Source organism: Crinia signifera, chromosome 8 (genome assembly GCF_055691185.1).
Source record: "Crinia signifera chromosome 8, ASM5569118v1, whole genome shotgun sequence".
Taxonomy (NCBI): Eukaryota; Metazoa; Chordata; class Amphibia; order Anura; family Myobatrachidae; genus Crinia; species Crinia signifera.
Genome location: NC_139224.1, coordinates 89,557,435 through 89,580,401, shown reverse-complemented (window position 1 = coordinate 89,580,401; position 22,967 = coordinate 89,557,435). Strand labels below are relative to the sequence as shown.

Below are 22,967 nucleotides of genomic sequence, written 5' to 3'. Positions count from 1 at the left end.
TGGAAACTTTTTCTTTCTATTGCCAGTACAGACATTTGGAAGCGGTCAAACAGACACAATAGCCATCACCTAAAGAATTACCACACTGTTTAGGCCCAATTCCAACTGCTTTTGGCAGCTAAACAGTGTTGAGCCTCTTTAGTAGTTTAATTTAAGACCCCCTGCTAATATCATGTCCAGTAGGTCTTTTTACATTACCAACACATGATTTTTTTCAGTAAGCCAATACAGTTAGGAAACTTTTTTATTAGCTTACCTGGTGATAGAAGTAGAAGAGGGCAAAAAAGTGCCTGTGTCTCACCTACAGCCATACCACATTGGATAGGCCCAATCTCGTCTGATCTGGGAAGCTAAGCAGTGTTGGGCCTGGTTTGTACTTGGGTGGGAGACCACATGGGAACACCAGATGCTGTAGATTTTTTCACATTACTGGCAAATTGTTTTTATTCTCTAGCTATTTAAATTGGAAACTTTTTCTTTTTATTGCCAGCACAGACATTTGGAAGAGGTCAAACAGACACAATAGCCATCACCTAAAGACTTACCACACTGTTTAGGCCCAATTCCAACTGCTTTTGGCAGCTAAACAGTGTTGAGCCTCTTTAGTAGTTTAATTTAAGACCCCCTGCTAATATCATGTCCTGTAGGTCTTTTTACATTACCAACACATGATTTTTTTCAGTAAGCCAATACAGTTAGGAAACTTTTGTATTAGCTTACCCGGTGATAGAAGTAGAAGAGGGCAAAAAAGTGCCTGTATCTCACCTACAGCCGTACCACATTGGATAGGCCCAATCTCGTCTGATCTTGGAAGCTAAGCTGTGTTGGGCCTGGTTAGTACTTGGGTGGGAGACCACATGGGAACACCAGGTGCTGTAGGTTTTTTCACATTACTGGCAAATTGTTTTTATTCTCTAGCTATTTAAATTGGAAACTGTTTCTTTTTATTGCCAGCACAGACATTTGGAAGAGGTCAAACAGACACAATAGCCATCACCTAAAGAATTACCACACTGTTTAGGCCCAATTCCAACTGCTTTTGGCAGCTAAACAGTGTTGAGCCTCTTTAGTAGTTTAATTTAAGACCCCCTGCTAATATCATGTCCTGTAGGTCTTTTTACATTACCAACACATGATTTTTTTCAGTAAGCCAATACAGTTAGGAAACTTTTTTATTAGCTTACCTGGTGATAGAAGTAGAAGAGGGCAAAAAAGTGCCTGTATCTAATCTACAGCCATACCACATTGGATAGGCCCAATCTCGTCTGGTCTTGGAAGCTAAGCAGTGTTGGGCCTGGTTAGTACTTGGGTGGGAGACCACATGGGAACACCTGGTCCTGTAGGTTTTTTCACATTACTGGCAAATTGTTTTTATTCTCTAGCTATTTAAATTGGAAACTTTTTCTTTCTATTGCCAGTACAGACATTTGGAAGAGGTCAAACAGACACAATAGCCATCACCTAAAGACTTACCACACTGTTTAGGCCCAATTCCAACTGCTTTTGGCAGCTAAACAGTGTTGAGCCTCTTTAGTAGTTTAATTTAAGACCCCCTGCTAATATCATGTCCTGTAGGTCTTTTTACATTACCAACACATGATTTTTTTCAGTAAGCCAATACAGTTAGGAAACTTTTTTATTAGCTTACCTGGTGATAGAAGTAGAAGAGGGCAAAAAAGTGCCTGTGTCTCACCTACAGCCATACCACATTGGATAGGCCCAATCTCGTCTGATCTTGGAAGCTAAGCAGTGTTGGGCCTGGTTAGTACTTGGGTGGAAGAGCACATGGGAACACCAGGTGCTGTAGGTTTAGTCACATTAGTGGCAAATTGTTTTTATTCTCTAGCTATTTAAATTGGAAACTGTTTCTTTTTATTGCCAGCACAGACATTTGGAAGAGGTCAAACAGACACAATAGCCATCACCTAAAGAATTACCACACTGTTTAGGCCCAATTCCAACTGCTTTTGGCAGCTAAACAGTGTTGAGCCTCTTTAGTAGTTTAATTTAAGACCCCCTGCTAATATCGTGTCCTGTAGGTCTTTTTACATTACCAACACATGATTTTTTTCAGTAAGCCAATACAGTTCGGAAACTTTTTTATTAGCTTACCTGGTGATAGAAGTAGAAGAGAGCAAAAAAGTGCCTGTATCTCGCCTACAGCCATACCACATTGGATAGGCCCAATCTTGTCTGATCTTGGAAGCTAAGCAGTGTTGGGCCTGGTTAGTACTTGGGTGGGAGACCACATGGGAACACCAGGTGCTGTAGGTTTTTTCACATTACTGGCAAATTGTTTTTATTCTCTAGCTATTTAAATTGGAAACTTTTTCTTTTCATTGCCAGTACAGACATTTGGAAGAGGTCAAACAGACACAATAGCCATCACCTAAAGACTTACCACACTGTTTAGGCCCAATTCCAACTGCTTTTGGCAGCTAAACAGTGTTGAGCCTCTTTAGTAGTTTAATTTAAGACCCCCTGCTAATATCATGTCCTGTATTTCTTTTTACATTACCAACACATGATTTTTTTCAGTAAGCCAATACATTTAGGAAACTTTTTTATTAGCTTACCTGGTGATAGAAGTAGAAGAGGGCAAAAAGTGCCTGTATTTCACCTACAGCCATACCACATTGGATAGGCCCAATCTCGTCTGATCTTGGAAGTTAAGCAGTGTTGGGAATGGTTAGTACTTTGGTGGGAGACCACATAAGAACACCAAGTGCTCTAGCTTTTTTCACATTACTGGCAAATTGTTTTTATTCTCTAGCTATTTAAATTGGAAACTTTTTATTTTTATTGCCAGCACAGACATTTGGAAGAGGTCAAACAGACACAATAGCCATCACCTAAAGACTTACCACACTGTTTAGGGCCAATTCCAACTGCTTTTGGCAGCTAAACAGTGTTGAGCCTCTTTAGTAGTTTAATTTAAGACCCCCTGCTAATATCATGTCCTGTAGGTCTTTTTACATTACCAACACATGTTTTTTTCAGTAAGCCAATACAGTTAGGAAACTTTTTTATTAGCTTACCTGGTGATAGAAGTAGAAGAGGGCAAAAAAGTGCCTGTGTCTCACCTACAGCCATACCATATTGGATAGGCCCAATCTCGTCTGATCTTGGAAGGTAAGCAGTGTTGGGCCTGGTTAGTACTTGGGTGGGAGAGCACATGGGAACACCAGGTGCTGTAGGTTTTTTCACATTAGTGGCAAATTGTTTTTATTCTCTAGCTATTTAAATTGGAAACTTTTTCTTTTCATTGCCAGTACAGACATTTGGAAGAGGTCAAACAGACACAATAGCCATCACCTAAAGACTTACCACACTGTTTAGGCCCAATTCCAACTGCTTTTGGCAGCTAAACAGTGTTGAGCCTCTTTAGTAGTTTAATTTAAGACCCCCTGCTAATATCATGTCCTGTATTTCTTTTTACATTACCAACACATGATTTTTTTCAGTAAGCCAATACATTTAGGAAACTTTTTTATTAGCTTACCTGGTGATAGAAGTAGAAGAGGGCAAAAAGTGCCTGTATTTCACCTACAGCCATACCACATTGGATAGGCCCAATCTCGTCTGATCTTGGAAGTTAAGCAGTGTTGGGAATGGTTAGTATTTTGGTGGGAGACCACATAAGAACACCAAGTGCTCTAGCTTTTTTCACATTACTGGCAAATTGTTTTTATTCTCTAGCTATTTAAATTGGAAACTTTTTATTTTTATTGCCAGCACAGACATTTGGAAGAGGTCAAACAGACACAATACCCATCACCTAAAGACTTACCACACTGTTTAGGGCCAATTCCAACTGCTTTTGGCAGCTAAACAGTGTTGAGCCTCTTTAGTAGTTTAATTTAAGACCCCCTGCTAATATCATGTCCTGTAGGTCTTTTTACATTACCAACACATGATTTTTTTCAGTAAGCCAATACAGTTAGGAAACTTTTTTATTAGCTTACCTGGTGATAGAAGTAGAAGAGGGCAAAAAAGTGCCTGTGTCTCACCTACAGCAATACCACATTGGATAGGCCCAATCTCGTCTGATCTTGGAAGCTAAGCAGTGTTGGGCCTGGTTAGTACTTGGGTGGGAGACCACATGGGAACACCAGGTCCTGTAGGTTTTTTCACATTACTGGCAAATTGTTTTTATTCTCTAGCTATTTAAATTGGAAACTTTTTCTTTCTATTGCCAGTACAGACATTTGGAAGAGGTCAAACAGACACAATAGCCATCACCTAAAGAATTACCACACTGTTTAGGCCCAATTCCAACTGCTTTTGGCAGCTAAACAGTGTTGAGTCTCTTTAGTAGTTTAATTTAAGACCCCCTGCTAATATCATGTCCAGTAGGTCTTTTTACATTACCAACACATGATTTTTTTCAGTAAGCCAATACAGTTAGGAAACTTTTTTATTAGCTTACCTGGTGATAGAAGTAGAAGAGGGCAAAAAAGTGCCTGTGTCTCACCTACAGCCATACCACATTGGATAGGCCCAATCTCGTCTGATCTGGGAAGCTAAGCAGTGTTGGGCCTGGTTTGTACTTGGGTGGGAGACCACATGGGAACACCAGATGCTGTAGATTTTTTCACATTACTGGCAAATTGTTTTTATTCTCTAGCTATTTAAATTGGAAACTTTTTCTTTTTATTGCCAGCACAGACATTTGGAAGAGGTCAAACAGACACAATAGCCATCACCTAAAGACTTACCACACTGTTTAGGCCCAATTCCAACTGCTTTTGGCAGCTAAACAGTGTTGAGCCTCTTTAGTAGTTTAATTTAAGACCCCCTGCTAATATCATGTCCTGTAGGTCTTTTTACATTACCAACACATGATTTTTTTCAGTAAGCCAATACAGTTAGGAAACTTTTTTATTAGCTTACCTGGTGATAGACGTAGAAGAGGGCAAAAAAGTGACTGTATTTCACCTACAGCCATACCACATTGGATAGGCCCAATCTCGTCTGATCTTGGAAGCTAAGCAGTGTTGGGCTTTGTTAGTACTTGGGTGGGAGACCACATGGGAATACCAAGTGCTGTAGGTTTTTTCACATTACTGGCAAATTGTTTTTATTCTCTAGCTATTTAAATTTAAACTTTTTCTTTTTATTGCCAGTACAGACATTTGGAAGAGGTCAAACAGACACAATAGCCATCACCTAAAGACTTACCACACTGTTTAGGCCCAATTCCAACTGCTTTTGGCAGCTAAACAGTGTTGAGCCTCTTTAGTAGTTTAATTTAAGACCCCCTGCTAATATCATGTCCTGTAGGTCTTTTTACATTACCAACACATGATTTTTTTCAGTAAGCCAATACATTTAGGAAAGTTTTTTATTAGCTTACCTGGTGATAGAAGTAGAAGAGGGCAAAAAGTGCCTTTATTTCACCTACAGCCATACCACATTGGATAGGCCCAATCTCGTCTAATCTTGGAAGTTAAGCAGTGTTGGGCCTGGTTAGTACTTTGGTGGGAGACCCCATGGGAACACCAGGTGCTCTAGGTCTTTTCACATTACTGGCAAATTGTTTTTATTCTCTAGCTATTTAAATTGGAAACTTTTTCTTTTTATTGCCAGCACAGACATTTGGAAGAGGTCAAACAGACACAATAACCATCACCTAAAGACTTACCACACTGTTTAGGCCCAATTCCAACTGCTTTTGGCAGCTAAACAGTGTTGAGCCTCTTTAGTAGTTTAATTTAAGACCCCCTGCTAATATCATGTCCTGTAGGTCTTTTTACATTACCAACACATGATTTTTTTCAGTAAGCCAATACAGTTAGGAAACTTTTTTATTAGCTTACCTGGTGATAGAAGTAGAAGAGGGCAAAAAAGTGCCTGTATCTCATCTACAGCCGTACCACATTGGATAGGCCCAATCTCGTCTGGTCTTGGAAGCTAAGCAGTGTTGGGCCTGGTTAGTACTCGGGTGGGAGACCACATGGGAACACCAGGTCCTGTAGGTTTTTTCACATTACTGGCAAATTGTTTTTATTCTCTAGCTATTTAAATTGGAAACTTTTTCTTTCTATTGCCAGTACAGACATTTGGAAGAGGTCAAACAGACACAATAGCCATCACCTAAAGACTTACCACACTGTTTAGGCCCAATTCCAACTGCTTTTGGCAGCTAAACAGTGTTGAGCCTCTTTAGTAGTTTAATTTAAGACCCCCTGCTAATATCATGTCCTGTAGGTCTTTTTACATTACCAACACATGATTTTTTTCAGTAAGCCAATACAGTTAGGAAACTTTTTTATTAGCTTACCTGGTGATAGAAGTAGAAGAGGGCAAAAAAGTGCCTGTGTCTCACCTACAGCCATACCACATTGGATAGGCCCAATCTCGTCTGATCTTGGAAGCTAAGCAGTGTTGGGCCTGGTTAGTACTTGGGTGGAAGAGCACATGGGAACACCAGGTGCTGTAGGTTTTTTCACATTAGTGGCAAATTGTTTTTATTCTCTAGCTATTTAAATTGGAAACTGTTTCTTTTTATTGCCAGCACAGACATTTGGAAGAGGTCAAACAGACACAATAGCCATCACCTAAAGAATTACCACACTGTTTAGGCCCAATTCCAACTGCTTTTGGCAGCTAAACAGTGTTGAGCCTCTTTAGTAGTTTAATTTAAGACCCCCTGCTAATATCGTGTCCTGTAGGTCTTTTTACATTACCAACACATGATTTTTTTCAGTAAGCCAATACAGTTCGGAAACTTTTTTATTAGCTTACCTGGTGATAGAAGTAGAAGAGAGCAAAAAAGTGCCTGTATCTCGCCTACAGCCATACCACATTGGATAGGCCCAATCTCGTCTGATCTTGGAAGCTAAGCAGTGTTGGGCCTGGTTAGTACTTGGGTGGGAGACCACATGGGAACACCAGGTGCTGTAGGTTTTTTCACATTACTGGCAAATTGTTTTTATTCTCTAGCTATTTAAATTGGAAACTTTTTCTTTTCATTGCCAGTACAGACATTTGGAAGAGGTCAAACAGACACAATAGCCATCACCTAAAGACTTACCACACTGTTTAGGCCCAATTCCAACTGCTTTTGGCAGCTAAACAGTGTTGAGCCTCTTTAGTAGTTTAATTTAAGACCCCCTGCTAATATCATGTCCTGTAGGTCTTTTTACATTACCAACACATGATTTTTTTCAGTAAGCCAATACAGTTAGGAAACTTTTTTATTAGCTTACCTGGTGATAGAAGTAGAAGAGGGCAAAAATGTGCCTGTGTCTCACCTACAGCCATACCACATTGGATAGGCCCAATCTTGTCTGATCTTGGAAGCTAAGCAGTGTTGGGCCTGGTTAGTACTTGGGTGGGAGACCACATGGGAACACCAGATGCTGAAGGTTTTTTCACATTACTGGCAAATTGTTTTTATTCTCTAGCTATTTAAATTGGAAACTTTTTCTTTTTATTGCCAGCACAGACATTTGGAAGAGGTCAAACAGACACAATAGCCATCACCTAAAGACTTACCACACTGTTTAGGGCCAATTCCAACTGCTTTTGGCAGCTAAACAGTGTTGAGCCTCTTTAGTAGTTTAATTTAAGACCCCCTGCTAATATCATGTCCTGTAGGTCTTTTTACATTACCAACACATGATTTTTTTCAGTAAGCCAATACAGTTAGGAAACTTTTTTATTAGCTTACCTGGTGATAGAAGTAGAAGAGGGCAAAAAAGTGCCTGTGTCTCACCTACAGCCATACCATATTGGATAGGCCCAATCTCGTCTGATCTTGGAAGCCAAGCAGTGTTGGGCCTGGTTAGTACTTGGGTGGGAGAGCACATGGGAACACCAGGTGCTGTAGGTTTTTTCACATTAGTGGCAAATTGTTTTTATTCTCTAGCTATTTAAATTGGAAACTGTTTCTTTTTATTGCCAGCACAGACATTTGGAAGAGGTCAAACAGACACAATAGCCATCACCTAAAGAATTACCACACTGTTTAGGCCCAATTCCAACTGCTTTTGGCAGCTAAACAGTGTTGAGCCTCTTTAGTAGTTTAATTTAAGACCCCCTGCTAATATCGTGTCCTGTAGGTTTTTTTACATTACCAACACATGATTTTTTTCAGTAAGCCAATACAGTTCGGAAACTTTTTTATTAGCTTACCTGGTGATAGAAGTAGAAGAGAGCAAAAAAGTGCCTGTATCTCGCCTACAGCCATACCACATTGGATAGGCCCAATCTCGTCTGATCTTGGAAGCTAAGCAGTGTTGGGCCTGGTTAGTACTTGGGTGGGAGACCACATGGGAACACCAGGTGCTGTAGGTTTTTTCACATTACTGGCAAATTGTTTTTATTCTCTAGCTATTTAAATTGGAAACTTTTTCTTTTCATTGCCAGTACAGACATTTGGAAGAGGTCAAACAGACACAATAGCCATCACCTAAAGACTTACCACACTGTTTAGGCCCAATTCCAACTGCTTTTGGCAGCTAAACAGTGTTGAGCCTCTTTAGTAGTTTCATTTAAGACCCCCTGCTAATATCATGTCCTGTAGGTCTTTTTACATTACCAACACATGATTTTTTTCAGTAAGCCAATACATTTAGGAAACTTTTTTATTAGCTTACCTGGTGATAGAAGTAGAAGAGGGCAAAAAGTGCCTGTATTTCACCTACAGCCATACCACATTGGATAGGCCCAATCTCGTCTGATCTTGGAAGTTAAGCAGTGTTGGGAATGGTTAGTACTTTGGTGGGAGACCACATAAGAACACCAGGTGCTCTAGGTCTTTTCACATTACTGGCAAATTGTTTTTATTCTCTAGCTATTTAAATTGGAAACTTTTTATTTTTATTGCCAGCACAGACATTTGGAAGAGGTCAAACAGACACAATACCCATCACCTAAAGACTTACCACACTGTTTAGGGCCAATTCCAACTGCTTTTGGCAGCTAAACAGTGTTGAGCCTCTTTAGTAGTTTAATTTAAGACCCCCTGCTAATATCATGTCCTGTAGGTCTTTTTACATTACCAACACATGATTTTTTTCAGTAAGCCAATACAGTTAGGAAACTTTTTTATTAGCTTACCTGGTGATAGAAGTAGAAGAGGGCAAAAAAGTGCCTGTGTCTCACCTACAGCCATACCACATTGGATAGGCCCAATCTCGTCTGATCTTGGAAGCTATGCAGTGTTGGGACTGGTTAGTACTTGGGTGGGAGACCACATGGGAACACCAGGTCCTGTAGGTTTTTTCACATTACTGGCAAATTGTTTTTATTCTCTAGCTATTTAAATTGGAAACTTTTTCTTTCTATTGCCAGTACAGACATTTGGAAGAGGTCAAACAGACACAATAGCCATCACCTAAAGAATTACCACACTGTTTAGGCCCAATTACAACTGCTTTTGGCAGCTAAACAGTGTTGAGCCTCTTTAGTAGTTTAATTTAAGACCCCCTGCTAATATCATGTCCAGTAGGTCTTTTTACATTACCAACACATGATTTTTTTCAGTAAGCCAATACAGTTAGGAAACTTTTTTATTAGCTTACCTGGTGATAGAAGTAGAAGAGGGCAAAAAAGTGCCTGTGTCTCACCTACAGCCATACCACATTGGATAGGCCCAATCTCGTCTGATCTGGGAAGCTAAGCAGTGTTGGGCCTGGTTAGTACTTGGGTGGGAGACCACATGGGAACACCAGGTCCTGTAGGTTTTTTCACATTACTGGCAAATTGTTTTTATTCTCTAGCTATTTAAATTGGAAACTTTTTCTTTCTATTGCCAGTACAGACATTTGGAAGCGGTCAAACAGACACAATAGCCATCACCTAAAGAATTACCACACTGTTTAGGCCCAATTCCAACTGCTTTTGGCAGCTAAACAGTGTTGAGCCTCTTTAGTAGTTTAATTTAAGACCCCCTGCTAATATCATGTCCAGTAGGTCTTTTTACATTACCAACACATGATTTTTTTCAGTAAGCCAATACAGTTAGGAAACTTTTTTATTAGCTTACCTGGTGATAGAAGTAGAAGAGGGCAAAAAAGTGCCTGTGTCTCACCTACAGCCATACCACATTGGATAGGCCCAATCTCGTCTGATCTGGGAAGCTAAGCAGTGTTGGGCCTGGTTTGTACTTGGGTGGGAGACCACATGGGAACACCAGATGCTGTAGATTTTTTCACATTACTGGCAAATTGTTTTTATTCTCTAGCTATTTAAATTGGAAACTTTTTCTTTTTATTGCCAGTACAGACATTTGGAAGAGGTCAAACAGACACAATAGCCATCACCTAAAGACTTACCACACTGTTTAGGCCCAATTCCAACTGCTTTTGGCAGCTAAACAGTGTTGAGCCTCTTTAGTAGTTTAATTTAAGACCCCCTGCTAATATCATGTCCTGTAGGTCTTTTTACATTACCAACACATGATTTTTTTCAGTAAGCCAATACAGTTAGGAAACTTTTGTATTAGCTTACCCGGTGATAGAAGTAGAAGAGGGCAAAAAAGTGCCTGTATCTCACCTACAGCCGTACCACATTGGATAGGCCCAATCTCGTCTGATCTTGGAAGCTAAGCTGTGTTGGGCCTGGTTAGTACTTGGGTGGGAGACCACATGGGAACACCAGGTGCTGTAGGTTTTTTCACATTACTGGCAAATTGTTTTTATTCTCTAGCTATTTAAATTGGAAACTGTTTCTTTTTATTGCCAGCACAGACATTTGGAAGAGGTCAAACAGACACAATAGCCATCACCTAAAGAATTACCACACTGTTTAGGCCCAATTCCAACTGCTTTTGGCAGCTAAACAGTGTTGAGCCTCTTTAGTAGTTTAATTTAAGACCCCCTGCTAATATCGTGTCCTGTAGGTCTTTTTACATTACCAACACATGATTTTTTTCAGTAAGCCAATACAGTTCGGAAACTTTTTTATTAGCTTACCTGGTGATAGAAGTAGAAGAGAGCAAAAAAGTGCCTGGATCTCACCTACAGCCATACCACATTGGATAGTCCCAATCTCGTCTGATCTTGGAAGCTAAGCAGTGTTGGGCCTGGTTAGTACTTCGGTGGGAGACCACATGGGAACACCAGGTGCTGTAGGTTTTTTCACATTACTGGCAAATTGTTTTTATTCTCTAGCTATTTAAATTGAACTTTTTTCTTTTTATTGCCAGTACAGACATTTGGAAGAGGTCAAACAGACACAATAGCCATCACCGAAAGACTTACCACACTGTTTAGGCCCAATTCCAACTGCTTTTGGCAGCTTAACAGTGTTGAGCCTCTTTAGTAGTTTAATTTAAGACCCCCTGCTAATATCATGTCCTGTAGGTCTTTTTACATTACCAACACATGATTTTTTTCAGTAAGCCAATACATTTATTAAACTTTTTTATTAGCTTACCTGGTGATAGAAGTAGAAGAGGGCAAAAAGTGCCTATATTTCACCTACAGCCATACCACATTGGATAGGCCCAATCTCGTCTGATCTTGGAAGTTAAGCAGTGTTGGGCCTGGTTAGTAATTTGGTGGGAGACCACATGGGAACACCAGGTGCTCTAGGTCTTTTCACATTACTGGCAAATTGTTTTTATTCTCTAGCTATTTAAATTGGAAACTTTTTATTTTTATTGCCAGCACAGACATTTGGAAGAGGTCAAAAAGACACAATAGCCATCACCTAAAGACTTACCACACTCTTTAGGGCCAATTCCAACTGCTTTTGGCAGCTAAACAGTGTTGAGCCTCTTTAGTAGTTTAATTTAAGACCCCCTGCTAATATCATGTCCTGTAGGTCTTTTTACATTACCAACACATGATTTTTTTCAGTAAGCCAATACAGTTAGGAAACTTTTTTATTAGCTTACCTGGTGATAGAAGTAGAAGAGGGCAAAAAAGTGCCTGTATCTCACCTACAGCCATACCACATTGGATAGGCCCAATCTCGTCTGGTCTTGGAAGCTAAGCAGTGTTGGGCCTGGTTAGTACTTGGGTGGGAGACCACATGGGAACACCAGGTCCTGTAGGTTTTTTCACATTACTGGCAAATTGTTTTTATTCTCTAGCTATTTAAATTGGAAACTTTTTCTTTCTATTGCCAGTACAGACATTTGGAAGAGGTCAAACAGACACAATAGCCATCACCTAAAGACTTACCACACTGTTTAGGCCCAATTCCAACTGCTTTTGGCAGCTAAACAGTGTTGAGCCTCTTTAGTAGTTTAATTTAAGACCCCCTGCTAATATCATGTCCTGTAGGTCTTTTTACATTACCAACACATGATTTTTTTCAGTAAGCCAATACAGTTAGGAAACTTTTTTATTAGCTTACCTGGTGATAGAAGTAGAAGAGGGCAAAAAAGTGCCTGTGTCTCACCTACAGCCATACCACATTGGATAGGCCTAATCTCGTCTGATCTTGGAAGCTAAGCAGTGTTGGGCCTGGTTAGTACTTGGGTGGGAGAGCACATGGGAACACCAGGTGCTGTAGGTTTTTTCACATTAGTGGCAAATTGTTTTTATTCTCTAGCTATTTAAATTGGAAACTGTTTCTTTTTATTGCCAGCACAGACATTTGGAAGAGGTCAAACAGACACAATAGCCATCACCTAAAGAATTACCACACTGTTTAGGCCCAATTCCAACTGCTTTTGGCAGCTAAACAGTGTTGAGCCTCTTTAGTAGTTTAATTTAAGACCCCCTGCTAATATCGTGTCCTGTAGGTCTTTTTACATTACCAACACATGATTTTTTTCAGTAAGCCAATACAGTTCGGAAACTTTTTTATTAGCTTACCTGGTGACAGAAGTAGAAGAGAGCAAAAAAGTGCCTGTATCTCGCCTACAGCCATACCACATTGGATAGGCCCAATCTCGTCTGATCTTGGAAGCTAAGCAGTGTTGGGCCTGGTTAGTACTTGGGTGGGAGACCACATGGGAACACCAGGTGCTGTAGGTTTTTTCACATTACTGGCAAATTGTTTTTATTCTCTAGCTATTTAAATTGGAAACTTTTTCTTTTCATTGCCAGTACAGACATTTGGAAGAGGTCAAACAGACACAATAGCCATCACCTAAAGACTTACCACACTGTTTAGGCCCAATTCCAACTGCTTTTGGCAGCTAAACAGTGTTGAGCCTCTTTAGTAGTTTAATTTAAGACCCCCTGCTAATATCATGTCCTGTATTTCTTTTTACATTACCAACACATGATTTTTTTCAGTAAGCCAATACATTTAGGAAACTTTTTTATTAGCTTACCTGGTGATAGAAGTAGAAGAGGGCAAAAAGTGCCTGTATTTCACCTACAGCCATACCACATTGGATAGGCCCAATCTCGTCTGATCTTGGAAGTTAAGCAGTGTTGGGAATGGTTAGTACTTTGGTGGGAGACCACATAAGAACACCAAGTGCTCTAGCTTTTTTCACATTACTGGCAAATTGTTTTTATTCTCTAGCTATTTAAATTGGAAACTTTTTATTTTTATTGCCAGCACAGACATTTGGAAGAGGTCAAACAGACACAATACCCATCACCTAAAGACTTACCACACTGTTTAGGGCCAATTCCAACTGCTTTTGGCAGCTAAACAGTGTTGAGCCTCTTTAGTAGTTTAATTTAAGACCCCCTGCTAATATCATGTCCTGTAGGTCTTTTTACATTACCAACACATGATTTTTTTCAGTAAGCCAATACAGTTAGGAAACTTTTTTATTAGCTTACCTGGTGATAGAAGTAGAAGAGGGCAAAAAAGTGCCTGTGTCTCACCTACAGCAATACCACATTGGATAGGCCCAATCTCGTCTGATCTTGGAAGCTAAGCAGTGTTGGGCCTGGTTAGTACTTGGGTGGGAGACCACATGGGAACACCAGGTCCTGTAGGTTTTTTCACATTACTGGCAAATTGTTTTTATTCTCTAGCTATTTAAATTGGAAACTTTTTCTTTCTATTGCCAGTACAGACATTTGGAAGAGGTCAAACAGACACAATAGCCATCACCTAAAGAATTACCACACTGTTTAGGCCCAATTCCAACTGCTTTTGGCAGCTAAACAGTGTTGAGTCTCTTTAGTAGTTTAATTTAAGACCCCCTGCTAATATCATGTCCAGTAGGTCTTTTTACATTACCAACACATGATTTTTTTCAGTAAGCCAATACAGTTAGGAAACTTTTTTATTAGCTTACCTGGTGATAGAAGTAGAAGAGGGCAAAAAAGTGCCTGTGTCTCACCTACAGCCATACCACATTGGATAGGCCCAATCTCGTCTGATCTGGGAAGCTAAGCAGTGTTGGGCCTGGTTTGTACTTGGGTGGGAGACCACATGGGAACAATGGATGCTGTAGATTTTTTCACATTACTGGCAAATTGTTTTTATTCTCTAGCTATTTAAATTGGAAACTTTTTCTTTTTATTGCCAGCACAGACATTTGGAAGAGGTCAAACAGACACAATAGCCATCACCTAAAGACTTACCACACTGTTTAGGCCCAATTCCAACTGCTTTTGGCAGCTAAACAGTGTTGAGCCTCTTTAGTAGTTTAATTTAAGACCCCCTGCTAATATCATGTCCTGTAGGTCTTTTTACATTACCAACACATGATTTTTTTTTAGTAAGCCAATATAGTTAGGAAACTTTTTTATTAGCTTACCTGGTGATAGACGTAGAAGAGGGCAAAAAAGTGACTGTATTTCACCTACAGCCATACCACATTGGATAGGCCCAATCTCGTCTGATCTTGGAAGCTAAGCAGTGTTGGGCTTTGTTAGTACTTGGGTGGGAGACCACATGGGAATACCAAGTGTTGTAGGTTTTTTCACATTACTGGCAAATTGTTTTTATTCTCTAGCTATTTAAATTTAAACTTTTTCTTTTTATTGCCAGTACAGACATTTGGAAGAGGTCAAACAGACACAATAGCCATCACCTAAAGACTTACCACACTGTTTAGGCCCAATTCCAACTGCTTTTGGCAGCTAAACAGTGTTGAGCCTCTTTAGTAGTTTAATTTAAGACCCCCTGCTAATATCATGTCCTGTAGGTCTTTTTACATTACCAACACATGATTTTTTTCAGTAAGCCAATACATTTAGGAAAGTTTTTTATTAGCTTACCTGGTGATAGAAGTAGAAGAGGGCAAAAAGTGCCTTTATTTCACCTACAGCCATACCACATTGGATAGGCCCAATCTCGTCTGATCTTGGAAGTTAAGCAGTGTTGGGCCTGGTTAGTACTTTGGTGGGAGACCCCATGGGAACACCAGGTGCTCTAGGTCTTTTCACATTACTGGCAAATTGTTTTTATTCTCTAGCTATTTAAATTGGAAACTTTTTCTTTTTATTGCCAGCACAGACATTTGGAAGAGGTCAAACAGACACAATAACCATCACCTAAAGACTTACCACACTGTTTAGGCCCAATTCCAACTGCTTTTGGCAGCTAAACAGTGTTGAGCCTCTTTAGTAGTTTAATTTAAGACCCCCTGCTAATATCATGTCCTGTAGGTATTTTTACATTACCAACACATGATTTTTTTCAGTAAGACAATACAGTTAGGAAACTTTTTTATTAGCTTACCTGGTGATAGAAGTAGAAGAGGGCAAAAAAGTGCCTGTATCTCACCTACAGCCATACCACATTGGATAGGCCCAATCTCGTCTGATCTTGGAAGCTAAGCAGTGTTGGGCCTGGTTAGTACTTGGGTGGGAGACCACATGGGAACACCAGGTGCTGTAGGTTTTTTCACATTACTAGCAAATTGTTTTTATTCTCTAGCTATTTAAATTGGAAACTTTTTCTTTATATTGCCAGTACAGACATTTGGAAGAGGTCAAACAGACACAATAGCCATCACCTAAAGACTTACCACACTGTTTAGGCCCAATTCCAACTGCTTTTGGCAGCTAAACAGTGTAGAGCCTCTTTAGTCGTTTAATTTAAGACCCCCTGCTAATATCATGTCCTGTAGGTCTTTTTACATTACCAACACATGATTTTTTTCAGTAAGCCAATACATTTAGAAAACTTTTTTATTAGCTTACCTGGTGATAGAAGTAGAAGAGGGCAAAAAGTGCCTGTATTTCACCTACAGCCATACCACATTGGATAGGCCCAATCTCGTCTGATCTTGGAAGTTAAGCAGTGTTGGGAATGGTTAGTACTTTGGTGGGAGACCACATAAGAACACCAGGTGTTCTAGGTCTTTTCACATTACTGGCAAATTGTTTTTATTCTCTAGCTATTTAAATTGGAAACTTTTTATTTTTATTGCCAGCACAGACATTTGGAAGAGGTCAAACAGACACAATACCCATCACCTAAAGACTTACCACACTGTTTAGGGCCAATTCCAACTGCTTTTGGCAGCTAAACAGTGTTGAGCCTCTTTAGTAGTTTAATTTAAGACCCCCTGCTAATATCATGTCCTGTAGGTCTTTTTACATTACCAACACATGATTTTTTTCAGTAAGCCAATACAGTTAGGAAACTTTTTTATTAGCTTACCTGGTGATAGAAGTAGAAGAGGGCAAAAAAGTGCCTGTGTCTCACCTACAGCCATACCACATTGGATAGGCCCAATCTCGTCTGATCTTGGAAGCTAAGCAGTGTTGGGCCTGGTTAGTACTTGGGTGGGAGACCACATGGGAACACCAGGTCCTGTAGGTTTTTTCACATTACTGGCAAATTGTTTTTATTCTCTAGCTATTTAAATTGGAAACTTTTTCTTTCTATTGCCAGTACAGACATTTGGAAGAGGTCAAACAGACACAATAGCCATCACCTAAAGAATTACCACACTGTTTAGGCCCAATTCCAACTGCTTTTGGCAGCTAAACAGTGTTGAGCCTCTTTAGTAGTTTAATTTAAGACCCCCTGCTAATATCATGTCCAGTAGGTCTTTTTACATTACCAACACATGATTTTTTTCAGTAAGCCAATACAGTTAGGAAACTTTTTTATTAGCTTACCTGGTGATAGAAGTAGAAGAGGGCAAAAAAGTGCCTGTGTCTCACCTACAGCCATACCACATTGGATAGGCCCAATCTCGTCTGATCTGGGAAGCTAAGCAGTGTTGGGCCTGGTTTGTACTTGGGTGGGAGACCACATGGGAACACCAGATGCTGTAGATTTTTTCACATTACTGGCAAATTGTTTTTATTCTCTAGCTATTTAAATTGGAAACTTTTTCTTTTTATTGCCAGCACAGACATTTGGAAGAGGTCAAACAGACACAATAGCCATCACCTAAAGACTTACCACACTGTTTAGGCCCAATTCCAACTGCTTTTGGCAGCTAAACAGTGTTGAGCCTCTTTAGTAGTTTAATTTAAGACCCCCTGCTAATATCATGTCCTGTAGGTCTTTTTACATTACCAACACATGATTTTTTTCAGTAAGCCAATACAGTTAGGAAACTTTTTTATTAGCTTACCTGGTGATAGACGTAGAAGAGGGCAAAAAAGTGACTGTATTTCACCTACAGCCATACCACATTGGATAGGCCCAATCTCGTCTGATCTTGGAAGCTAAGCAGTGTTGGGCTTTGTTAGTACTTGGGTGGGAGACCACATGGGAATACCAAGTGCTGTAGGTTTTTTCACATTACTGGCAAATTGTTTTTATTCTCTAGCTATTTAAATTTAAACTTTTTCTTTTTATTGCCAGTACAGACATTTGGAAGAGGTCAAACAGACACAATAGCCATCACCTAAAGACTTACCACACTGTTTAGGCCCAATTCCAACTGCTTTTGGCAGCTAAACAGTGTTGAGCCTCTTTAGTAGTTTAATTTAAGACCCCCTGCTAATATCATGTCCTGTAGGTCTTTTTACATTACCAACACATGATTTTTTCAGTAATCCAATACAGTTAGGAAACTTTTTTATTAGCTTACCTGGTGATATAAGTAGAAGAGGGCAAAAAAGTGCCTGGATCTCACCTACAGCCATACCACATTGGATAGGCCCAATCTCGTCTGATCTTGGAAGCTAAGCAGTGTTGGGCCTGGTTAGTACTTGGGTGGGAGACCACATGGGAACACCAGGTCCTGTAGGTTTTTTCACATTACTGGCAAATTGTTTTTATTCTCTAGCTATTTAAATTGGAAACTTTTTCTTTCTATTGCCAGTACAGACATTTGGAAGAGGTCAAACAGACACAATAGCCATCACCTAAAGACTTACCACACTGTTTAGGCCCAATTCCAACTGCTTTTGGCAGCAAAACAGTGTTGAGCCTCTTTAGTAGTTTAATTTAAGACCCCCTGCTAATATCATGTCCTGTAGGTCTTTTTACATTACCAACACATGATTTTTTTCAGTAAGCCAATACAGTTAGGAAACTTTTTTATTAGCTTACCTGGTGATAGAAGTAGAAGAGGGCAAAAATGTGCTTGTGTCTCACCTACAGCCATACCACATTGGATAGGCCCAATCTCGTCTGATCTTGGAAGCTAAGCAGTGTTGGGCCTGGTTAGTACTTGGGTGGGAGACCACATGGGAACACCAGATGCTGAAGGTTTTTTCACATTACTGGCAAATTGTTTTTATTCTCTAGCTATTTAAATTGGAAACTTTTTCTTTTTATTGCCAGCACAGACATTTGGAAGAGGTCAAACAGACACAATAGCCATCACCTAAAGACTTACCACACTGTTTAGGCCCAATTCCAACTGCTTTTGGCAGCTAAACAGTGTTGAGCCTCTTTAGTAGTTTAATTTAAGACCCACTGCTAATATCATGTCCTGTAGGTCTTTTTACATTACCAACACATGATTTTTTTCAGTAAGCCAATACAGTTAGGAAACTTTTTTATTAGCTTACCTGGTGATAGAAGTAGAAGAGGGCAAAAAAGTGACAGTATTTCACCTACAGCCATACCTCATTGGATAGGCCCAATCTCGTCTGATCTTGGAAGCTAAGCAGTGTTGGGCCTTGTTAGTACTTGGGTGGGAGACCACATGGGAACACCAAGTGCTGTAGGTTTTTTCACATTACTGGCAAATTGTTTTTATTCTCTAGCTATTTAAATTTAAACTTTTTCTTTTTATTGCCAGTACAGACATTTGGAAGAGGTCAAACAGACACAATAGCCATCACCTAAAGACTTACCACACTGTTTAGGCCCAATTCCAACTGCTTTTGGCAGCTAAAGAGTGTTGAGCCTCTTTAGTAGTTTAATTTAAGACCCCCTGCTAATATCATGTCCTGTAGGTCTTTTTACATTACCAACACATGATTTTTTTCAGTAAGCCAATACATTTAGGAAACCTTTTTATTAGCTTACCTGGTAATAGAAGTAGAAGAGGGCAAAAAGTGCCTGTATTTCACCTACAGCCATACCACATTGGATAGGCCCAATCTCGTCTGATCTTGGAAGTTAAGCAGTGTTGGGCCTGGTTAGTACTTTGGTGGGAGACCACATAAGAACACCAGGTGCTCTAGGTCTTTTCACATAACTGGCAAATTGTTTTTATTCTCTAGCTATTTAAATTGGAAACTTTTTATTTTTATTGCCAGCACAGACATTTGGAAGAGGTCAAACAAATACAATAGCCATCACCTAAAGACTTACCACACTGTTTAGGGCCAATTCCAACTGCTTTTGGCAGCTAAACAGTGTTGAGCCTCTTTAGTAGTTTAATTTAAGACCCCCTGCTAATATAATGTCCTATAGGTCTTTTTACATTACCAATACATGATTTTTTCAGTAATCCAATACAGTTAGGAAACTTTTTTATTAGCTTACCTGGTGATAGAAGTAGAAGAGGGCAAAAAAGTGCCTGTATCTCACCTACAGCCAGATCACATTGGATAGGCCCAATCTCGTCTGATCTAGGAAGCTAAGCAGTGTTGGGCCTGGTTAGTACTTGGGTGGGAGACCACATGGGAACACCAGGTGCTGTAGGTTTTTTCACATTACTGGCAAATTGTTTTTATTCTCTAGCTATTTAAATTGGAAACTTTTTCTTTTTATTGCCAGCACTGACATTTGGAAGAGGTCAAACAGACACAATAGCCATCACCTAAAGACTTACCACACTGTTTAGGCCCAATTCCAAATGCTTTTGGCAGCTAAACAGTGTTGAGCCTCTTTAGTGGTTTAATTTAAGACCTCCTGCTAATATCATGTTCTGTAGGTCTTTTTACATTACCAACACATGATTTTTTTCAGTAATCCAATACAGTTAGGAAACTTTTTTATTAGCTTACCTGGTGATAGAAGTAGAAGAGGGCAAAAAAGTGCCTGTATTTCACCTACAGCCATTCAACATTGGATAGGCCCAATCTCGTCTGATCTTGAAAGCTAAGCAGTGTTGCGCCTGGTTAGTACGTGGGTGGGAGACCACATGGGAACACGAGGTGCGTAAGGTTTTTTCACATTACTGGCAAATTGTTTTTATTCTCTAGCTATTTAAATTGGAAACTTTTTCTTTTTATTGCCAGCACAGACATTTGGAAGAGGTCAAACAGACACAATAGCCATCACCTAAAGACTTACCACACTGTTTAGGCCCAATTCCAACTGCTTTTGGCAGCTAAACAGTGTTGAGCCTCTTTAGTAGTTTAATTTAAGACCCCCTGCTAATATCATGTCCTGTAGGTCTTTTTACATTACCAACACATGATTTTTTTCAGTAAGCCAATAATTTAGGAAACTTTTTTATTAGCTTACCTGGTGATAGAAGTAGAAGAGGGCAAAAAGTGCCTGTATTTCACCTACAGCCATACCACATTGGATAGGCCCAATCTCGTCTGATCTTGGAAGTTAAGCAGTGTTGGGACTGGTTAGTACTTTGGTGGGAGACCACATGGGAACACCAGGTGCTCTAGGTCTTTTCACATTACTGGCAAATTGTTTTTATTCTCTAGCTATTTAAATTGGAAACTTTTTCTTTTTATTGCCAGCACAGACATTTGGAAGAGGTCAAACAGACACAATAACCATCACCTAAAGACTTACCACACTGTTTAGGCCCAATTCCAACTGCTTTTGGCAGCTAAACAGTGTTGAGCCTCTTTAGTAGTTTAATTTAAGACCCCCTGCTAATATCATGTCCTGTAGGTCTTTTTACATTACCAACACATGATTTTTTTCAGTAAGCCAATACAGTTAGGAAACTTTTTTATTAGCTTACCTGGTGATAGAAGTAGAAGAGGGCAAAAAAGTGCCTGTATCTCACCTACAGCCATACCACATTTTATAGGCCTGATCTTGGAAGCTAAGCAGTGTTGGGCCTGGTTAGTACTTGGGTGGGAGACCACATGGGAACACCAGGTGCTGTAGGTTTTTTCACATTACTGGCAAATTGTTTTTATTCTCTAGCTATTTAAATTGGAAACTTTTTCTTTATATTGCCAGTACAGACATTTGGAAGAGGTCAAACAGACACAATAGCCATCACCTAAAGACTTACCACACTGTTTAGGCCCAATTCCAACTGCTTTTGTCAGCTAAACAGTGTAGAGCCTCTTTAGTAGTTTAATTTAAGACCCCCTGCTAATATCGTGTCCTGTAGGTCTTTTTACATTACCAACACATGATTTTTTTCAGTAAGCCAATACAGTTCGGAAACTTTTTTATTAGCTTACCTGGTGATAGAAGTAGAAGAGAGCAAAAAAGTGCCTGTATCTCGCCTGTAGCCATACCACATTGGATAGGCCCAATCTCGTCTGATCTTGGAAGCTAAGCAGTGTTGGGCCTGGTTAGTACTTGCGTGGGAGACCACATGGGAACACCAGGTGCTGTAGGTTTTTTCACATTACTGGCAAATTGTTTTTATTCTCTAGCTATTTAAATTGGAAACTTTTTCTTTTCATTGCCAGTACAGACATTTGGAAGAGGTCAAACAGACACAATAGCCATCACCTAAAGACTTACCACACTGTTTAGGCCCAATTCCAACTGCTTTTGGCAGCTAAACAGTGTTGAGCCTCTTTAGTAGTTTAATTTAAGACCCCCTGCTAATATCATGTCCTGTAGGTCTTTTTACATTACCAACACATGATTTTTTTCAGTAAGCCAATACATTTAGGAAACTTTTTTATTAGCTTACCTGGTGAACGAAGTAGAAGAGGGCAAAAAGTGCCTGTATTTCACCTACAGCCATAGCACATTGGATAGGCCCAATCTCGTCTGATCTTGGAAATTAAGCAGTGTTGGGAATGGTTAGTACTTTGGTGGGAGAACACATAAGAACACCAGGTGCTCTAGGTCTTTTCACATTACTGGCAAATTGTTTTTATTCTCTAGCTATTTAAATTGGAAACTTTTTATTTTTATTGCCAGCACAGACATTTGGAAGAGGTCAAACAGACACAATACCCATCACCTAAAGACTTACCACACTGTTTAGGGCCAATTCCAACTGCTTTTGGCAGCTAAACAGTGTTGAGCCTCTTTAGTAGTTTAATTTAAGACCCCCTGCTAATATCATGTCCTGTAGGTCTTTTTAAATTACAAACACATGATTTTTTTCAGTAAGCCAATACAGGTAGGAAACTTTTTTATTAGCTTACATGGTGATAGAAGTAGAAGAGGGCAAAAAAGTGCCTGTATCTCACCTACAGCCATACCACATTGGATAGGCCCAATCTCGTCTGATCTTGGAAGCTAAGCAGTGTTGGGCCTGGTTAGTACTTGGGTGGGAGACCACATGGGAACACCAGGTCCTGTAGGTTTTTTCACATTACTGGCAAATTGTTTTTATTCTCTAGCTATTTAAATTGGAAACTTTTTCTTTCTATTGCCAGTACAGACATTTGGAAGAGGTCAAACAGACACAATAGCCATCACCTAAAGACTTACCACACTGTTTAGGCCCAATTCCAACTGCTTTTGGCAGCTAAACAGTGTTGAGCCTCTTTAGTAGTTTAATTTAAGACCCCCTGCTAATATCATGTCCTGTAGGTCTTTTTACATTACCAACACATGATTTTTTTCAGTAAGCCAATAATTTAGGAAACTTTTTTATTAGCTTACCTGGT

The 22,967-nt window shown here is 39.7% G+C and overlaps 20 non-coding genes and 28 pseudogenes across 20 annotated transcripts; all 48 read left to right on the top strand.

Moving 5' to 3' along the window:
* Positions 1 to 299: 299 nt before the first annotated feature.
* On the top strand, positions 300 to 418 carry LOC146028918 (5S ribosomal RNA; annotated as a pseudogene).
* Positions 419 to 763: 345 nt separating this feature from the next.
* Positions 764 to 882, top strand: LOC146034977 (5S ribosomal RNA). The gene has a single exon (XR_014460380.1). It is a non-coding gene; the product is annotated as a 5S ribosomal RNA (ribosomal RNA).
* Positions 883 to 1,227: 345 nt separating this feature from the next.
* Positions 1,228 to 1,346, top strand: LOC146028040 (5S ribosomal RNA; annotated as a pseudogene).
* Positions 1,347 to 1,691: 345 nt separating this feature from the next.
* On the top strand, positions 1,692 to 1,810 carry LOC146027839 (5S ribosomal RNA; annotated as a pseudogene).
* Positions 1,811 to 2,155: 345 nt separating this feature from the next.
* Positions 2,156 to 2,274, top strand: LOC146034832 (5S ribosomal RNA). Its single transcript, XR_014460235.1, has one exon. It is a non-coding gene; the product is annotated as a 5S ribosomal RNA (ribosomal RNA).
* Positions 2,275 to 2,618: 344 nt separating this feature from the next.
* LOC146029609 (5S ribosomal RNA) lies at positions 2,619 to 2,737 on the top strand (annotated as a pseudogene).
* Positions 2,738 to 3,081: 344 nt separating this feature from the next.
* Positions 3,082 to 3,200, top strand: LOC146028172 (5S ribosomal RNA; annotated as a pseudogene).
* Positions 3,201 to 3,544: 344 nt separating this feature from the next.
* LOC146029720 (5S ribosomal RNA) lies at positions 3,545 to 3,663 on the top strand (annotated as a pseudogene).
* Positions 3,664 to 4,008: 345 nt separating this feature from the next.
* On the top strand, positions 4,009 to 4,127 carry LOC146027553 (5S ribosomal RNA). The gene has a single exon (XR_014454950.1). It is a non-coding gene; the product is annotated as a 5S ribosomal RNA (ribosomal RNA).
* A 345-nt stretch (positions 4,128 to 4,472) lies between these two features.
* Positions 4,473 to 4,591, top strand: LOC146028917 (5S ribosomal RNA; annotated as a pseudogene).
* A 345-nt stretch (positions 4,592 to 4,936) lies between these two features.
* Positions 4,937 to 5,055, top strand: LOC146034921 (5S ribosomal RNA). Its single transcript, XR_014460324.1, has one exon. It is a non-coding gene; the product is annotated as a 5S ribosomal RNA (ribosomal RNA).
* Positions 5,056 to 5,398: 343 nt separating this feature from the next.
* Positions 5,399 to 5,517, top strand: LOC146028195 (5S ribosomal RNA; annotated as a pseudogene).
* A 345-nt stretch (positions 5,518 to 5,862) lies between these two features.
* Positions 5,863 to 5,981, top strand: LOC146028613 (5S ribosomal RNA; annotated as a pseudogene).
* A 345-nt stretch (positions 5,982 to 6,326) lies between these two features.
* Positions 6,327 to 6,445, top strand: LOC146027837 (5S ribosomal RNA; annotated as a pseudogene).
* A 345-nt stretch (positions 6,446 to 6,790) lies between these two features.
* On the top strand, positions 6,791 to 6,909 carry LOC146033288 (5S ribosomal RNA). The gene has a single exon (XR_014458697.1). It is a non-coding gene; the product is annotated as a 5S ribosomal RNA (ribosomal RNA).
* A 345-nt stretch (positions 6,910 to 7,254) lies between these two features.
* LOC146028614 (5S ribosomal RNA) lies at positions 7,255 to 7,373 on the top strand (annotated as a pseudogene).
* A 345-nt stretch (positions 7,374 to 7,718) lies between these two features.
* LOC146028213 (5S ribosomal RNA) lies at positions 7,719 to 7,837 on the top strand (annotated as a pseudogene).
* A 345-nt stretch (positions 7,838 to 8,182) lies between these two features.
* Positions 8,183 to 8,301, top strand: LOC146033287 (5S ribosomal RNA). The gene has a single exon (XR_014458696.1). It is a non-coding gene; the product is annotated as a 5S ribosomal RNA (ribosomal RNA).
* Positions 8,302 to 8,645: 344 nt separating this feature from the next.
* LOC146029308 (5S ribosomal RNA) lies at positions 8,646 to 8,764 on the top strand (annotated as a pseudogene).
* A 345-nt stretch (positions 8,765 to 9,109) lies between these two features.
* Positions 9,110 to 9,228, top strand: LOC146029085 (5S ribosomal RNA; annotated as a pseudogene).
* A 345-nt stretch (positions 9,229 to 9,573) lies between these two features.
* Positions 9,574 to 9,692, top strand: LOC146028045 (5S ribosomal RNA; annotated as a pseudogene).
* A 345-nt stretch (positions 9,693 to 10,037) lies between these two features.
* Positions 10,038 to 10,156, top strand: LOC146028916 (5S ribosomal RNA; annotated as a pseudogene).
* Positions 10,157 to 10,501: 345 nt separating this feature from the next.
* Positions 10,502 to 10,620, top strand: LOC146034976 (5S ribosomal RNA). Its single transcript, XR_014460379.1, has one exon. It is a non-coding gene; the product is annotated as a 5S ribosomal RNA (ribosomal RNA).
* Positions 10,621 to 10,965: 345 nt separating this feature from the next.
* Positions 10,966 to 11,084, top strand: LOC146033133 (5S ribosomal RNA). Its single transcript, XR_014458543.1, has one exon. It is a non-coding gene; the product is annotated as a 5S ribosomal RNA (ribosomal RNA).
* Positions 11,085 to 11,427: 343 nt separating this feature from the next.
* On the top strand, positions 11,428 to 11,546 carry LOC146028087 (5S ribosomal RNA; annotated as a pseudogene).
* A 345-nt stretch (positions 11,547 to 11,891) lies between these two features.
* On the top strand, positions 11,892 to 12,010 carry LOC146027658 (5S ribosomal RNA). The gene has a single exon (XR_014455048.1). It is a non-coding gene; the product is annotated as a 5S ribosomal RNA (ribosomal RNA).
* Positions 12,011 to 12,355: 345 nt separating this feature from the next.
* On the top strand, positions 12,356 to 12,474 carry LOC146027764 (5S ribosomal RNA; annotated as a pseudogene).
* Positions 12,475 to 12,819: 345 nt separating this feature from the next.
* On the top strand, positions 12,820 to 12,938 carry LOC146033286 (5S ribosomal RNA). The gene has a single exon (XR_014458695.1). It is a non-coding gene; the product is annotated as a 5S ribosomal RNA (ribosomal RNA).
* Positions 12,939 to 13,282: 344 nt separating this feature from the next.
* On the top strand, positions 13,283 to 13,401 carry LOC146029608 (5S ribosomal RNA; annotated as a pseudogene).
* A 345-nt stretch (positions 13,402 to 13,746) lies between these two features.
* LOC146027552 (5S ribosomal RNA) lies at positions 13,747 to 13,865 on the top strand. Its single transcript, XR_014454949.1, has one exon. It is a non-coding gene; the product is annotated as a 5S ribosomal RNA (ribosomal RNA).
* A 345-nt stretch (positions 13,866 to 14,210) lies between these two features.
* On the top strand, positions 14,211 to 14,329 carry LOC146029513 (5S ribosomal RNA; annotated as a pseudogene).
* A 346-nt stretch (positions 14,330 to 14,675) lies between these two features.
* Positions 14,676 to 14,794, top strand: LOC146027649 (5S ribosomal RNA). Its single transcript, XR_014455040.1, has one exon. It is a non-coding gene; the product is annotated as a 5S ribosomal RNA (ribosomal RNA).
* Positions 14,795 to 15,137: 343 nt separating this feature from the next.
* LOC146034745 (5S ribosomal RNA) lies at positions 15,138 to 15,256 on the top strand. The gene has a single exon (XR_014460148.1). It is a non-coding gene; the product is annotated as a 5S ribosomal RNA (ribosomal RNA).
* A 345-nt stretch (positions 15,257 to 15,601) lies between these two features.
* On the top strand, positions 15,602 to 15,720 carry LOC146032571 (5S ribosomal RNA). Its single transcript, XR_014457999.1, has one exon. It is a non-coding gene; the product is annotated as a 5S ribosomal RNA (ribosomal RNA).
* A 344-nt stretch (positions 15,721 to 16,064) lies between these two features.
* LOC146029479 (5S ribosomal RNA) lies at positions 16,065 to 16,183 on the top strand (annotated as a pseudogene).
* Positions 16,184 to 16,528: 345 nt separating this feature from the next.
* On the top strand, positions 16,529 to 16,647 carry LOC146034721 (5S ribosomal RNA). Its single transcript, XR_014460124.1, has one exon. It is a non-coding gene; the product is annotated as a 5S ribosomal RNA (ribosomal RNA).
* Positions 16,648 to 16,992: 345 nt separating this feature from the next.
* On the top strand, positions 16,993 to 17,111 carry LOC146028915 (5S ribosomal RNA; annotated as a pseudogene).
* A 345-nt stretch (positions 17,112 to 17,456) lies between these two features.
* Positions 17,457 to 17,575, top strand: LOC146034920 (5S ribosomal RNA). The gene has a single exon (XR_014460323.1). It is a non-coding gene; the product is annotated as a 5S ribosomal RNA (ribosomal RNA).
* Positions 17,576 to 17,918: 343 nt separating this feature from the next.
* On the top strand, positions 17,919 to 18,037 carry LOC146034719 (5S ribosomal RNA). Its single transcript, XR_014460123.1, has one exon. It is a non-coding gene; the product is annotated as a 5S ribosomal RNA (ribosomal RNA).
* Positions 18,038 to 18,382: 345 nt separating this feature from the next.
* Positions 18,383 to 18,501, top strand: LOC146027996 (5S ribosomal RNA; annotated as a pseudogene).
* Positions 18,502 to 18,846: 345 nt separating this feature from the next.
* On the top strand, positions 18,847 to 18,965 carry LOC146028272 (5S ribosomal RNA; annotated as a pseudogene).
* A 343-nt stretch (positions 18,966 to 19,308) lies between these two features.
* LOC146027731 (5S ribosomal RNA) lies at positions 19,309 to 19,427 on the top strand. The gene has a single exon (XR_014455118.1). It is a non-coding gene; the product is annotated as a 5S ribosomal RNA (ribosomal RNA).
* Positions 19,428 to 19,771: 344 nt separating this feature from the next.
* LOC146028256 (5S ribosomal RNA) lies at positions 19,772 to 19,890 on the top strand (annotated as a pseudogene).
* An 807-nt stretch (positions 19,891 to 20,697) lies between these two features.
* On the top strand, positions 20,698 to 20,816 carry LOC146028304 (5S ribosomal RNA; annotated as a pseudogene).
* Positions 20,817 to 21,161: 345 nt separating this feature from the next.
* On the top strand, positions 21,162 to 21,270 carry LOC146029561 (5S ribosomal RNA; annotated as a pseudogene).
* A 345-nt stretch (positions 21,271 to 21,615) lies between these two features.
* Positions 21,616 to 21,734, top strand: LOC146027604 (5S ribosomal RNA). The gene has a single exon (XR_014454997.1). It is a non-coding gene; the product is annotated as a 5S ribosomal RNA (ribosomal RNA).
* Positions 21,735 to 22,078: 344 nt separating this feature from the next.
* On the top strand, positions 22,079 to 22,197 carry LOC146029788 (5S ribosomal RNA; annotated as a pseudogene).
* A 345-nt stretch (positions 22,198 to 22,542) lies between these two features.
* Positions 22,543 to 22,661, top strand: LOC146034718 (5S ribosomal RNA). The gene has a single exon (XR_014460122.1). It is a non-coding gene; the product is annotated as a 5S ribosomal RNA (ribosomal RNA).
* The last annotated feature ends 306 nt before the right edge of the window (positions 22,662 to 22,967 follow it).